The sequence below is a fragment of the Dama dama genome, chromosome 13 (genome assembly GCF_033118175.1).
Source record: "Dama dama isolate Ldn47 chromosome 13, ASM3311817v1, whole genome shotgun sequence".
NCBI classification, from domain to species: domain Eukaryota; kingdom Metazoa; phylum Chordata; class Mammalia; order Artiodactyla; family Cervidae; genus Dama; species Dama dama.
The window spans coordinates 12,001,003-12,012,972 of NC_083693.1; positions in this window are offsets into that span (position 1 = coordinate 12,001,003).

Below are 11,970 nucleotides of genomic sequence, written 5' to 3' on the forward strand. Positions count from 1 at the left end.
ACTGATGCTGGGAAAGACTGAAGGCAGAAGAATAAGGGGACAACAGAGGATAATATGGTTAGATGGCATCACCAAGTTGATGGACATGAGTTTGAGCAAGCTCCGGGAGTTGGTGATGGACAGGGAAGCCTGGCATGCTACAGTGCACGGGGTCTCAAAGAGTTGGACACGACTGAGAAGCTGAACTGAACTGAACTAAATATTCCATCATATGTTTAGCTTATCCATTCATCTACTGATGTTATTGATGGACACTTGGGTTGCTTCCACCTTTGACTATTGTGAATAATGCTGCTGTGAACATGAGTGCATAAATACCTGTTTGAGTCCCTGTTTTCAACCGTTTTGGGTATAATTATGGTTAGTTGTTGTTGTTGTTGTTTAGAAACCATCATGCTGTTTTCCACATTGGCTGTAGCATTTTACATTCTTACATCAGTGCACAAAATTTCAGTTTTTACACATCCTTGCCAACACCTATTGTTTTATACTTTATTTTTATACTAGCCTTCATGGGGGTATGTCATGATATCTCACTGTGGTTTTGATTTGCATTTCCCTAGTGATTAATGATGTTGAGCATCCCTCCATGATTGACATTATCTTGTTAATGATGGTGATGGCTCCACCCCTCACACATGACTCACTCAGCAATATCACCTTGCTTTCATGCTGCCAGGATTTCCTCTACAGGCATTCCCCGCCACAATCTCTTCCCTCACATTACTTTCGTCCATCTCTCTACAGTCAACAGCAGCCCTCGCCCTGGGATTGCTCCACAATCCCTACACTCCAGCTCCCAGCTACTGCGCTTTCTAGGGGACCTGCATCCCTGTCCAGGAGCAATGGCCAAGTACAAGATTGTGTGCTCATCTTCTCCTGTAAGAACTCCAAAACTGCAACTTGTTGCTGAACAACCATCGACAGGAGAATGTTGGATCCCACCAAAAAAAAGATACCCCACATCCAAGGGTAAAAGAGAAGCCCCATTAAGATGGTGAAGTCGCTCAGTCATGTCTGACTCTTTGCAATCTCATGGACTGTAGCATACCAGGCTCCTCCATCCATGGGATTTTCCAGGCAAGAATACTGGAGTGGTTGCCATTTCCTTCTCCAGGAGATCTTCCCAACCCGGGGATTGAACCTGGGTCTCCCGCATCATAGGCAGACGCTTTACCATCTGAGCCACCAGAAAAGCCTCATTAAGACGGTAGGAGGGGTGAAATCACATTTAGAATCAAATATCACACCCACCAGAGACGCTCAGAGGGCTCAAACAAAACCTTGTACACACCAGGACCCAGAGGCCCCACAGAGACTGAGCCAGACCTGCCTTTGAGTGTTTGGGTTTCTCCTGCATTGGCCCAGGTCAGCAGTGGCCTGCCGTGGGGACAGGGACTCTGGCTGCAGCAGACCTGGGAGGCTCGGTGTGTGGTGTGAGTCCTGTTGGAGGAGGTCTCCATCAGCCCCACCATAGAGCCACCAAGCGCACAGCCCGCAGACTGGAGCACAATTATACCAAGAAGCTCTTGGAATGTTTTGAAATTTCTAGGACCCACAACAGATTTCCCAACCAGAGGATCCAGCAAAGGGACTGAGAACCCCCAGGGAATTTGACCTTTGAGGCCACTAGGGTTTCATTACAGAACTTCCACAGGACTGGGACATGGTCTTCTGGAGGGCACGAACAAAGCCTTGTGGGAAACAGGACCCAGGAGAAAGGAGTAGTGACCCCACAAAAGACTGAGCCAGACTTGCCTGTGAGTGTCCAGGAGCCTCTGGCAGAGACGTGGGTTGACAGTGGCCTGCCACAGGGTCAGGGGCACTGACTACAACGGGCGCTGGCATAAGCCCTTTAGAAGGAGGTTGCCATTACCCCTGCCATAGTTTGTCCCCAAGCCAAACAACAGGGAGGGAACAGAGCCCTGCCCACCAACAGAAAATGGGATTAAGGATTTACTGAACATAGCCCCATCCATCAGAACAAGACCCAGATTCCCCCACAGCCAGTTCCTCCCATCAAGAAGTTTCCATAAGCCTCTTATCCTTATCCATTAGAGGGCAGACAGAATGAAAACCACAATCACAGAAAACTAACCAAACTGATCACATGGATCACAGCCTTGTCTAACTCAATGAAACTATGAGCCGTGCCATGTAGGGCTGCCCAAGATGGTGGAGAGTTCAGACCAAACATGGTCCCCTGGAGAAGGGAATGGAAAAATCACTTCAGCATTCTTGCCTTGAGAACCCCATGTGTGCACTCAGTCACTCAGTTGTGTTTGACTCTGCGAGCCCATGGAGTGTAGCCCACCAGGCTCCCTGTCCATGGAATTTTCTAGACAAGAACACTGTAGTGCATTGCCATTTCCTTCTCCAGGGGATCTTCTGGACCCAGGGATCGAACCAGAGTCTCTTGCACCTCCTGCTTTGGCAGGTGGATTCTTTTTACCACTGGGCCACCTGGGAAGCCCTGAGAACCCCATGACCAGTATGAAAAGGCAAAAGATATGACACTGAAAGATGAACTCCCCAGGTCGGTAGGTGCCCAGTATGCTACTGCAGAAGAGTGGAGAAATAGCTCCACAAAGAATGAAGAGATGGAGCCATAGCAAAAACAATGCCCAGTTGTGGATATGACTGGTGATGGAAGTAAAGCCCAATGCTGTAAAAAACAATATTGCATAGGAACCTGAAATGTTAGGTCCATGAATCAAGGTAAATTGAAAGTGGTCAAATAGGAAATGGATAGCTCAGATGGATAGCCTCCAATGCAGGAGACCTGGTTCGATTCCTGGGTTGGGAAGATCCACTGGAGAAGGGAAAGGCTACCCACTCCAGTATTCTGGCCTGGAGAATTCCATGGACTGTATGGTCCATGGGGTCACAAAGTGTCAGACATGACTGAGCGACTTTCACTTTCAGGAGTGAACATCAATACTTTAGGAATCAGTGAACTAAAATGGATGTGAGCAGACAAATCTAATTCAGATGACCATTATATCTACTACTATGGGCAAGAATCCTTTAGACGAAATGGAGTAGCCCTCATGGTCAGCGAAAGAGTCGAAAATGCAATACTTGAGTTCAACCGCAAAAATGACAGAATGATCTGTTTGTTTCCAAGGCAAAACATTCAATATCACAGTAATCCAAATCTATGCCCCAACCACTAAAGTTGGAGAAGCTGAAGTTGAACACTTCTATGAAGACCTACAAGACCTTCTAGAACTAACACCATAAAAGAAAAAAAAAAAAATGATGTCCTTTTCATCATAGGGGACTAGAATGCAAAAGTGGGAAGTTAAGAGATATCTGGAGAAACAAGCAAATTTGCTCTTGGAGTACAAAATGAAGCAGGGCAAAAGCTAACAGAGTTTTACCAAGAGAATGTACTAGTCAAAAAAAAAAAAAAATACTCTTCCAACAACATAAGAGACGACTCTACACATGGATATCACCAGATGGTCAATACTGAAACCAGATTGATTATATTCGTTGTAGCCTCAGATGGAGAAGCACTATACAGTCAACAAAAACAAGACTGGGAGCTGACTGTGTCTCAGATCATGAGCACCTTGTAAAATTCAGACTTAAATTGAAGAAAGTATGGGAAACTACTAGGCAATTCAGGTATGACCTTATCAGATCCCTTATGATTATACAGTAGAAGTGACAAATAGATTCAAGGGATGAGGTCTGATAGAGTGCCTGAAGAACTATGGACAGAGGTTCATGACATTGTACAGGAGACAGTGATAAAGACCATCCCCAAGGGGGGAAAAAAATGGAAAAAGGTAAAATGATTGCTTGAGGAGGCCTTGCAAATAGCTGAGAAAAAAGGAGAAGCTAAAGGCAAAGGAGAAAAACAAAGATATACCCATTTGAATGCAGAGTTCCAAAGAATAGCAAGGAGAGGGAAGAAAGCCTTCCTCGGTGATCAGTGCAAAGAAAGAGAGGATGCATGAGACAAGTGCTCAGGGCTGGTGCAGTGGTAAGACCCAGAGGGATGGGATAGGGAGGGAGGTGGGAGGCTGGATCAGGATGGGGAACACGTGTAAATCCATGGCTGATTCATGTCAATGTATGGCAAAAACCACTACAATATTGTAAAGTAATTAGCCTCCAACTAATAAAAATAAATGAAAAAAAAAAAAAAAAAGGAATAGAGGAAAACAATAGAATGGGAAAGACTAGAGATTTCTTTAAGAAAACTAGAGATACCAAAGGAACATTTCATGCAAAGATGGGCTTAATAATGGACAGAAATGGGATGGACCTAACAGAAGCAGAAAATATTAAGAAGAGGTGGCAAGAATACACAAAAGAACTATACAAAAAAGATCTTCACGACACAGATAATCACGATGGTGTGATCACTCACCTAAAGCCAGACATTCTGGAATGTGAAGTCAAGTGAATGGGCCTTAGGAAGCATCACTATGAACAAAGCCAGTGGAGGTGATGGGATTCCACTGAGGTGAGCTATTTCAAAGCCTAAAAGATGATGTTGTTAAAGTGCTGCACTTAATATTCCAGCAAATTTGGAAAACTCAGAAGTGGCCACAGGACTGGAAAAGGTCAGTTTTCAATCCAATCCCAAAGAAAGGCAATGCTAAAGAATGCTCAAACTACCACATGATTGCACTCATCTCACATGCTAGTAAAGTAATGCTCAAAATTCTCCAAGCCAGGCTTCAACAGTACATGAACCATTAACTTCCAGAAGTTCAAGCTGGATTTAGAAAAGGCACAGGAACCAGAGATTAAATTGCCAACATTCACTGGATCAGTGAAAAAGCAAGAGAATTCCAGAAAGACATCTACTTATGCTTTATTGACTATGCCAAAGCCTTTGACTGTGTGGATCACAACAAACTGGAAAATTCTGAAAGAGACAGGAATACCAGACCATCTTACCTGCTTCCTGAGAGATCTGTATTCAGGTCAAGAAGCAACAGTTAGAATGGGGCATGGAACAATGGAATGGTTACAATTGGGAAAGGAGTATGTCAAAGCTGTATATTGTCACCCTGCTTATTTAACTCTGCATATCAGAGCACATCATGAGAAATGCTGGACTGGATGAAGCACAAACTGGAATCAGGATAGCCAGGGGAAATATCAATAACCTCAGATATGCAGATGATACCACCCTTATGGCAGAAACTGAAGAAATAAAGAGCCTCTTGATGAAAGTGAAAGAGGAGAGTGAAAAAGTTGGCTTAAAACTCAACATTCAGAAAACTAGATCACGGCATCTGGTCCCATCACTTCATGGCAAATAGATGGGGAAACAATGGAAACAGTGAGACACTCTATTTTCTTGGGCTCCAAAATCACTGCAGATGGTGATTGCTGCCATGAAATTAAAAGACGCTTGTTCCTTGGAAGAAAAGCTATGACCAACCTAGACAGCATATTAAAAAGCAGAGACATTACTTTGCCAACAACGTTCCGTCTAGTCAAGGCTATGGTTTTACCAGTGGTCATGTATGGATGTGAGAGTTGGACTGTAAAGAAAGCTGAGCATGAAGAATTGTTGCTTTTGAACTGTGGTGTTGGAGAAGACTCTTGAGAATCCTTTGGACTGCAAAGAAATCAAACCAGTCAATCCTAAGGGAAAGCAATCCTGAATATTTATTGGAAGGATTAATGTTGAAGCTGAAACTCCATACTTTGGTCACTTGATGGGAAGAACTGACTCATTGTCAAAGACCCTGATTCTGGGCAAGATAGAAGACAGGAGGAGAAGGGGATGACAGAGGATGAGATGGTTGGATGGCATCACTGACTTGATAGCCATGAGTTTGAGCAAGCTCTGGGAGTTGGTGATGGACAGGGAGGCCTGGCGTGCTGCAGTCCATGAGACTGCAAATAGTCGAACATGACTGAGCGACTGAACTGAACTGACCCCTGTGTATTCTTGCCTTTAATGTCCACATCTGCCCATGCTAGTTCATTTTCTTTTTCCGGAACTCTCATTATCCTTTTACATATTCCATACACAGAAAGTCTGCCTAGCTTATTATGTGGATTTAATCTACAACTTGTACCACTATTCAAAGATTTTGGGTTCTCTTCCTTAGTCACACTGCCCCTTGTATCAGTTGTGATTTTATCACCACTTCTATGTGTGAGTCATCCACAGGGGATTGCTCCTGAGGCTGCCCTGGAGGACTTGGGTTTGCGCCTGGGAGGACCAATTAGGTGTGAAGGTGGTGAAGCTGCCTGGATCACAGAGTTCTGGCAGCACCAGATATTCAGGAGAGCTGGCGGCTAGGACAGTAGGAGATATGATCCTCTTAGGGTTTTTTCTAACCTCTGGCCGCTCTGTCCCAGTGGGGATCAAGCATGAAGGTGTCATAGGAGCTTGGATCATGGGACCCTGGCGATGCCAGATACGCAGGAATGCTGCTGGCTACTGTTACAGGAGGTATGGTGCTATTATGGTTTTTTCTAGCTTCTGGCAGCTCTGCCCCAGGCAGGACTCAGCATGGAGGTGGCAGAGCTGCTTGGATCATGGGAACCCTAGGGGTGCCAAGTGTGCAGGGACACCAGCTGCCTCAGCCACAGGAGCTATGGACCTGTGTCTTTTTCGAGCCTCTGGAAGCTGGTGATCAGAGGACTTCTTTGGCTGGTCCTTCTCTGTTGTTTGGCCTGTTCAGGCACTTACAGGGCCCCTTCAGTTGGGGTCATTCTCTGTTGTTTGGTGCATCAGGCACTTAAGGGGCCACCCTAGCTGGGGCCCTTCTCTTTTGTTCAGCATATCAAACACTTAAAGGTCCACCCTGGCTGGGGTTCTTCTCTATTGCTTGGCCCTTCATGTGCTTAAAGGACCACCCTCTCTGGGGTCTTTCAGCTCCCAGGTGCTGACATGTGGGGAGAGAGACTAGAGTCCTGGCCCCACCCGCTGTGTGTGACTCAGTAGAATACCCTGCCTCCGTTTCTACCTGGCTTTCCTTCACAAGCATTTCCCACTGCTGTCGCCTCCCTCAGGCCCGCTAGGGCCACTGAGCATTCTAGGTCACTCGTGTCCCTGTCCGGGGTACACATGGCTGCGGCTAGGATTGAATGTGCGATTCCATTCAGACTGTCCCAGATCAGCTGCTTCACATTCCAACAGCCTCAAACACTTCATCTCTGTCCCAAACAGATGCCTCAGTGTGGGGATCTGACCCCTGCTTCAGTCTCCCACCCAGGTGCAGATCCAGTCCTACCCACTCTCCTCTTCTTCGTCCTCATTCCTTTGTCCTACCAAGTTTTGTGTGGTTCTGTATACTCTTTTCTGGTGGTCAAGTCCTCTTTCCCGCTCTCAGATGGTGTTCTGCAACATCTTCTATGTCTGGAGGTGTATTCCCGATGTATCCATGGAGAGAGATGTGCTCCACATCTACCTACTCCTCTGCCATCTTGGATCTCCTAACTGTTGCTTCTTGACCCACATACAGGTTTCTCAGGAGACAGGTAAGATGGTATGACAGGTAAGATGTCTGGTATTCCCATCTCTTTAAGAGTTTCCCACAGTTTGTTATGATCCACACAATCAAAGATTTTAGCACAGTCAGTGAAACACAGGTAGATGTATTTCTGGAATTCCCTTGATTTCTCTATGATCTAGTGAATGTTGGCAATTTGATTTCTGGTTCCTCTGTCTTTTCTAAACTCAGCTTGAATATCTGGAATTCCTTGGTTCACATAATGCTGAAGCCTAGCTTGGAGGATTTTGAACATAACTTTATTAATATGTACATGGATGCATGATAAGTCGCCTCAGACGTGTCCTACTCTTTGTGATCCTATGGACTGTAGTCTGCCAAGCTCTTCTGCCCATGGGCTTCTCCAGGCAAGAACACTGGAGTGGATGGCCATGCCTTCTTTCAGGGGATCTTCCTGACCCAGGGATGGAACATGTATCTCTTACATCTCCTGCATTAGTAGGCAGGTTCTTTTCCACTACCACTACCTGGGAAGCCCACTAGCCTGGGAGATGAGTGCAGTTGTTCAGCGCTTTGAGCATTCTTTAGTACTGCCCTTCTTGGGAACTGGGATGAGGATTGACCTTTTCCAGTTCGGTGGCCACTGCTGGTTTTCCAAGTTTGCTGACATATTGAGTGTACCCCTTACTAGCATCATCTTTTAAGATTTTAAATAGCTCTGCTGGAATTCCATCACCTCCACTAGCTTTATTGGCAGCAGTACTTCCTAAGGCCCTCTTGACTTCACACTCCAGAATGTCTGGCTCTGAGTGAGAGATTACACCCTCGTGGTTATCCTGATCATTAAGATCTTTCTTTGTACAGTTCTTCTGTGTAGTCTTTCCATCTCTTTTTTATCTCTTTTGCTTCTGTTAAGTCTTTAGCACTTCTGTCCTTTTTGTGCCCATTTTTGGATAAAGCGTTCCTTTGATATTTCCAATTTTCTTGAAGAGATCTCTAGTCTTACCCTTTCTGATTTTTTCCCCTCTGTTTCTTTGCATTGTTTATTGTCTTGTCTCTCCTTGCTATTCTCTGAAACTCTGCATTTAATTGGGGTGCCTTTCCCTTTCTCTCTTGCTTTTCACTTCTCGTCTTTCCTGAGCTATTTGCAAAGCCTCCTCAGACAACTTCTCTGCCTTCTTGTATTTCTTTTTCTTTGGGATGGCTTTGTTTGCTGCCTCCTACACAATATTATGAACCTCTGTCCATAGTTCTTCAGGTACACTGTTTACTAGAACTAATCCTTTGAATCTATTCATCACCTCCACTGTATATTTATAAAGGATTTAATTTAAGTCATATCCAGCTGGCCTAGTGGTTTCGTATGTACTGCATCCTTTATATATTGTACACAAAGGAAATTACTCCTTCTTGAGTAATATTCCTTATTACTCCTTATGAGTAATATTTCATATATATGTCACATGTTTATCCATTCATCTGTCAATGAACATAAAAGATGTGGTTGTTTCTACATCTTGGCAACTGTGAATAGTGCTTAAAAGCAGGAGGTTTTAAGGAAGCCTCCCTGTCTACATGAGTTGGACTCTGCAAATGTAACTACTTTCAAGACTGCTTCTCGGAACCAATAAAAATGCTTACATTGCTACATTGCTATTCATTTATTCCTCTAAGCATTATGCAGGGCTTCCCAAGTGGCTCAGTGGTAAGGAGTCTGTCTGCCAATGCAGGAGATGCAGGGTCAATCCCTGGGTTGGGAGGATCCCCTGGAGAAGGAAATGACAACACACTCTAGTATTCTTGCCTGGAAAATCACATGGACAGAGGAGCCTGGTGGTCTATGGTTTATGGGGTTGCAAAAACGTCAGACACAGCTTAGTGACTAAATAGCAGCAACAACAAAGCATTATCCAACCATTGCCTGACGGGAAATATGCACTTAGCATATATAGCTGTCTTGCTCCCATTCTTCCTATCTGTTGTCATTTCTGTTCGATCTTATTTTACTGTTAACATTCTGTTGTGAACACTGAGCCGACTGTGTTCCTAAGGAAGCACCATTCCTCTTGTATAACTTAAAAAGCATTGCCAGTGCTCTGTGAAATCGTAGCAGGGTGGGATGGGGAGGGAGGAAGAAGGGGATTTCAAGAGGGAGGGGACATATGTACACCTACTGCTGATTCACACTGGTCTATGGCAAAAACCATGGCAATATTGTAAAGCAATTATCCTCTAATTAAAAAATGTATAAATGTATATAAACTTTCTTGGAATTAATAATTGCTCATTTTTCACTTGACTTTACTCTCTGTAGCTCTATTCATTCTCTTCTGACAGGATAGTGTAATGCCTCTGCATACTATTTTCCACACAATTACAAACTAGTGATTTATCAGTTCATCAGTATGCTGGTACCAGCTTCTAGCAGCTGAAAGAGCTAATGATTAAATATTCAGGAACTTTAGGAGTTTTGTAAGCCAAGGTTGTTGTTGTTTAGTCACTAAGTCAGGAAATGACAGCTCACTCCAGTATTCTTGCCTGGGAAATCCCATGCACAGAGGGGACTGGTGGGCTACAGTCCATGGGGTTGCAAAAATGTCAGACACCGCTCAGCAACTCAAGAGCATCAAAGCCAAGGTGCTGGGAGCCTGAGGTCAGCATAATGAGGAACTCCCCAGTGCAGTGATGGGAAATGCCTCGAGCCGGCTGGTTTTGTTGTGTTTGTTTGCTGTCCCCAGAGCGCCTGTTTCCCGAACACCACTCTCCCAGCTGCTCTGCCCCCTGGAGGCACCTCTTCCAGAACACGCATCCTGCTGCCTCCTGAGGCTGCACATCTGCCCCGGGGCCTTCCCCCGCTGCCCCCAGAGTCCCCCACCTCTGCCCGAATTCCACTTCCTGGGTCAGATGTCTTTTTCAATGATTCCCTTTTTGGCTGGAATCGTCTCAGTAGTATTCCTAGCAAGAGTGTAAGGGAGAAATAATTTGTTTGATCTTTCAGCTCTATTTTCACTCTTAATTGATTAATGGTTTGACTGATCATGAAATCCAAATGTTGAAATAATTTCCCCCTGGAATTTCGAAAGCACTCCCTCCTTGCTTTGCAGCTTTCTATGCTAGAAGTTTGGGGCTATCCTTGTATTCAATCTTTTTCAATGACTCTCCACCCCCCCACCCCCCACCCCCCTCCATCTCTGGAGATGTTTACATCCTTCCTTTTATAGCTAAGGTGGTAAAGTTTCCTACTGATGTGGCTCGTGTTGGTAATCTTTCTGTACTTTTCTAAAAAACATAATGAATAGTTTCAATATGAAAACATGTCTCTTCCTTTTTAAAAAATGACTTTTGCAAAAATTCAGATTAAAAATATTTTTTAATTGAAGCATAGTTGATTTACAATATTGTGTCAATTTTAGGTGTATATAGCACAGTGACTCAGTTATATATAATATATATTTCTTTTCGGATTCTTTTCCCACATAGGTTATTACAAAATACTAAGTAGAGCTCCTCATGCTATAAAGTAGGTCCTAGTTGGGCTTCCCGGATAGATCAGTTGGTAAAGAATCAGCCTGCAATTCAGAAGACCCTGCTTCAATTCCTGGGTCAGGAAGATCTGCTGGAGAAGGGACAGGCTACCCACTCTAGTATTCTTGGGCTTCCCTTGTGGCTCAGCTGGTAAAGAATCTGCCTGCAATGCAGGAGACCTGGATTCGCTCCTTGGGTTGGGAAGAATCCCCTGGATATGGGAAAGGCTACCCACGCCAGTGTTCTGGCCTGGAGAACTTCATGGACAGTATGAAAGTGAAAGTGAAGTCTCTGTCATGTCCGACTGTTTGGGACTCCATGGACTATAGCCTACAAGGCACCTCCATCCATCCATGGGATTTTCCAGGCAAGAGTACTGGAGTGGGTTGCCATTTCCTTCTCCAGGGGGATCTTCCCGACCCAGGGATCAAACCCAGGTCTCCCACATTGTAGGCAGATGCTTTTACTGTCTGAGCCACCATAAAGAAAGCTGAACACTGAAGAACTGATGCTTTTGAACTGTGGTGTTGAAGACTCTTGAGAGTCCCTTGGACTGCAAGGAGATCCAACCAGTCCATCCTAAAGGAAGTCAGTCCTGAATATTCATTGGAAGGACTGATGCTGAAGCTGAAACTCCAATACTTTGGCTGCCTGATGCAAAGAACTGACTCCGAAGGAGGGGCGACAGTCGGCCTAATGACCAGGCTGAGCACGAGAGGGATCAGGGAGGCTTCATATTTAAAGGGAGGTTTGTGGAAGTGACAAGGGAAACAGTAGGCAGGTGGGACGTTTTGGGTAACCTTTATAATAAGGTGCTTCCCTGGTAGCTCAGATGGTGAAGTGTCTGCCTACAATGCAATAAAGGTCATCTCTCCTTCTTTTCTGCCTCAGCCGGAACTATACTTTACACTGGGAAAGACTGAATGCAGGAGGAGAAGGGGACAACAGAGGATGAAATTGATGGATGGCATCACTGACTCGATGGACATGAGTTTGAGCAAGCTCT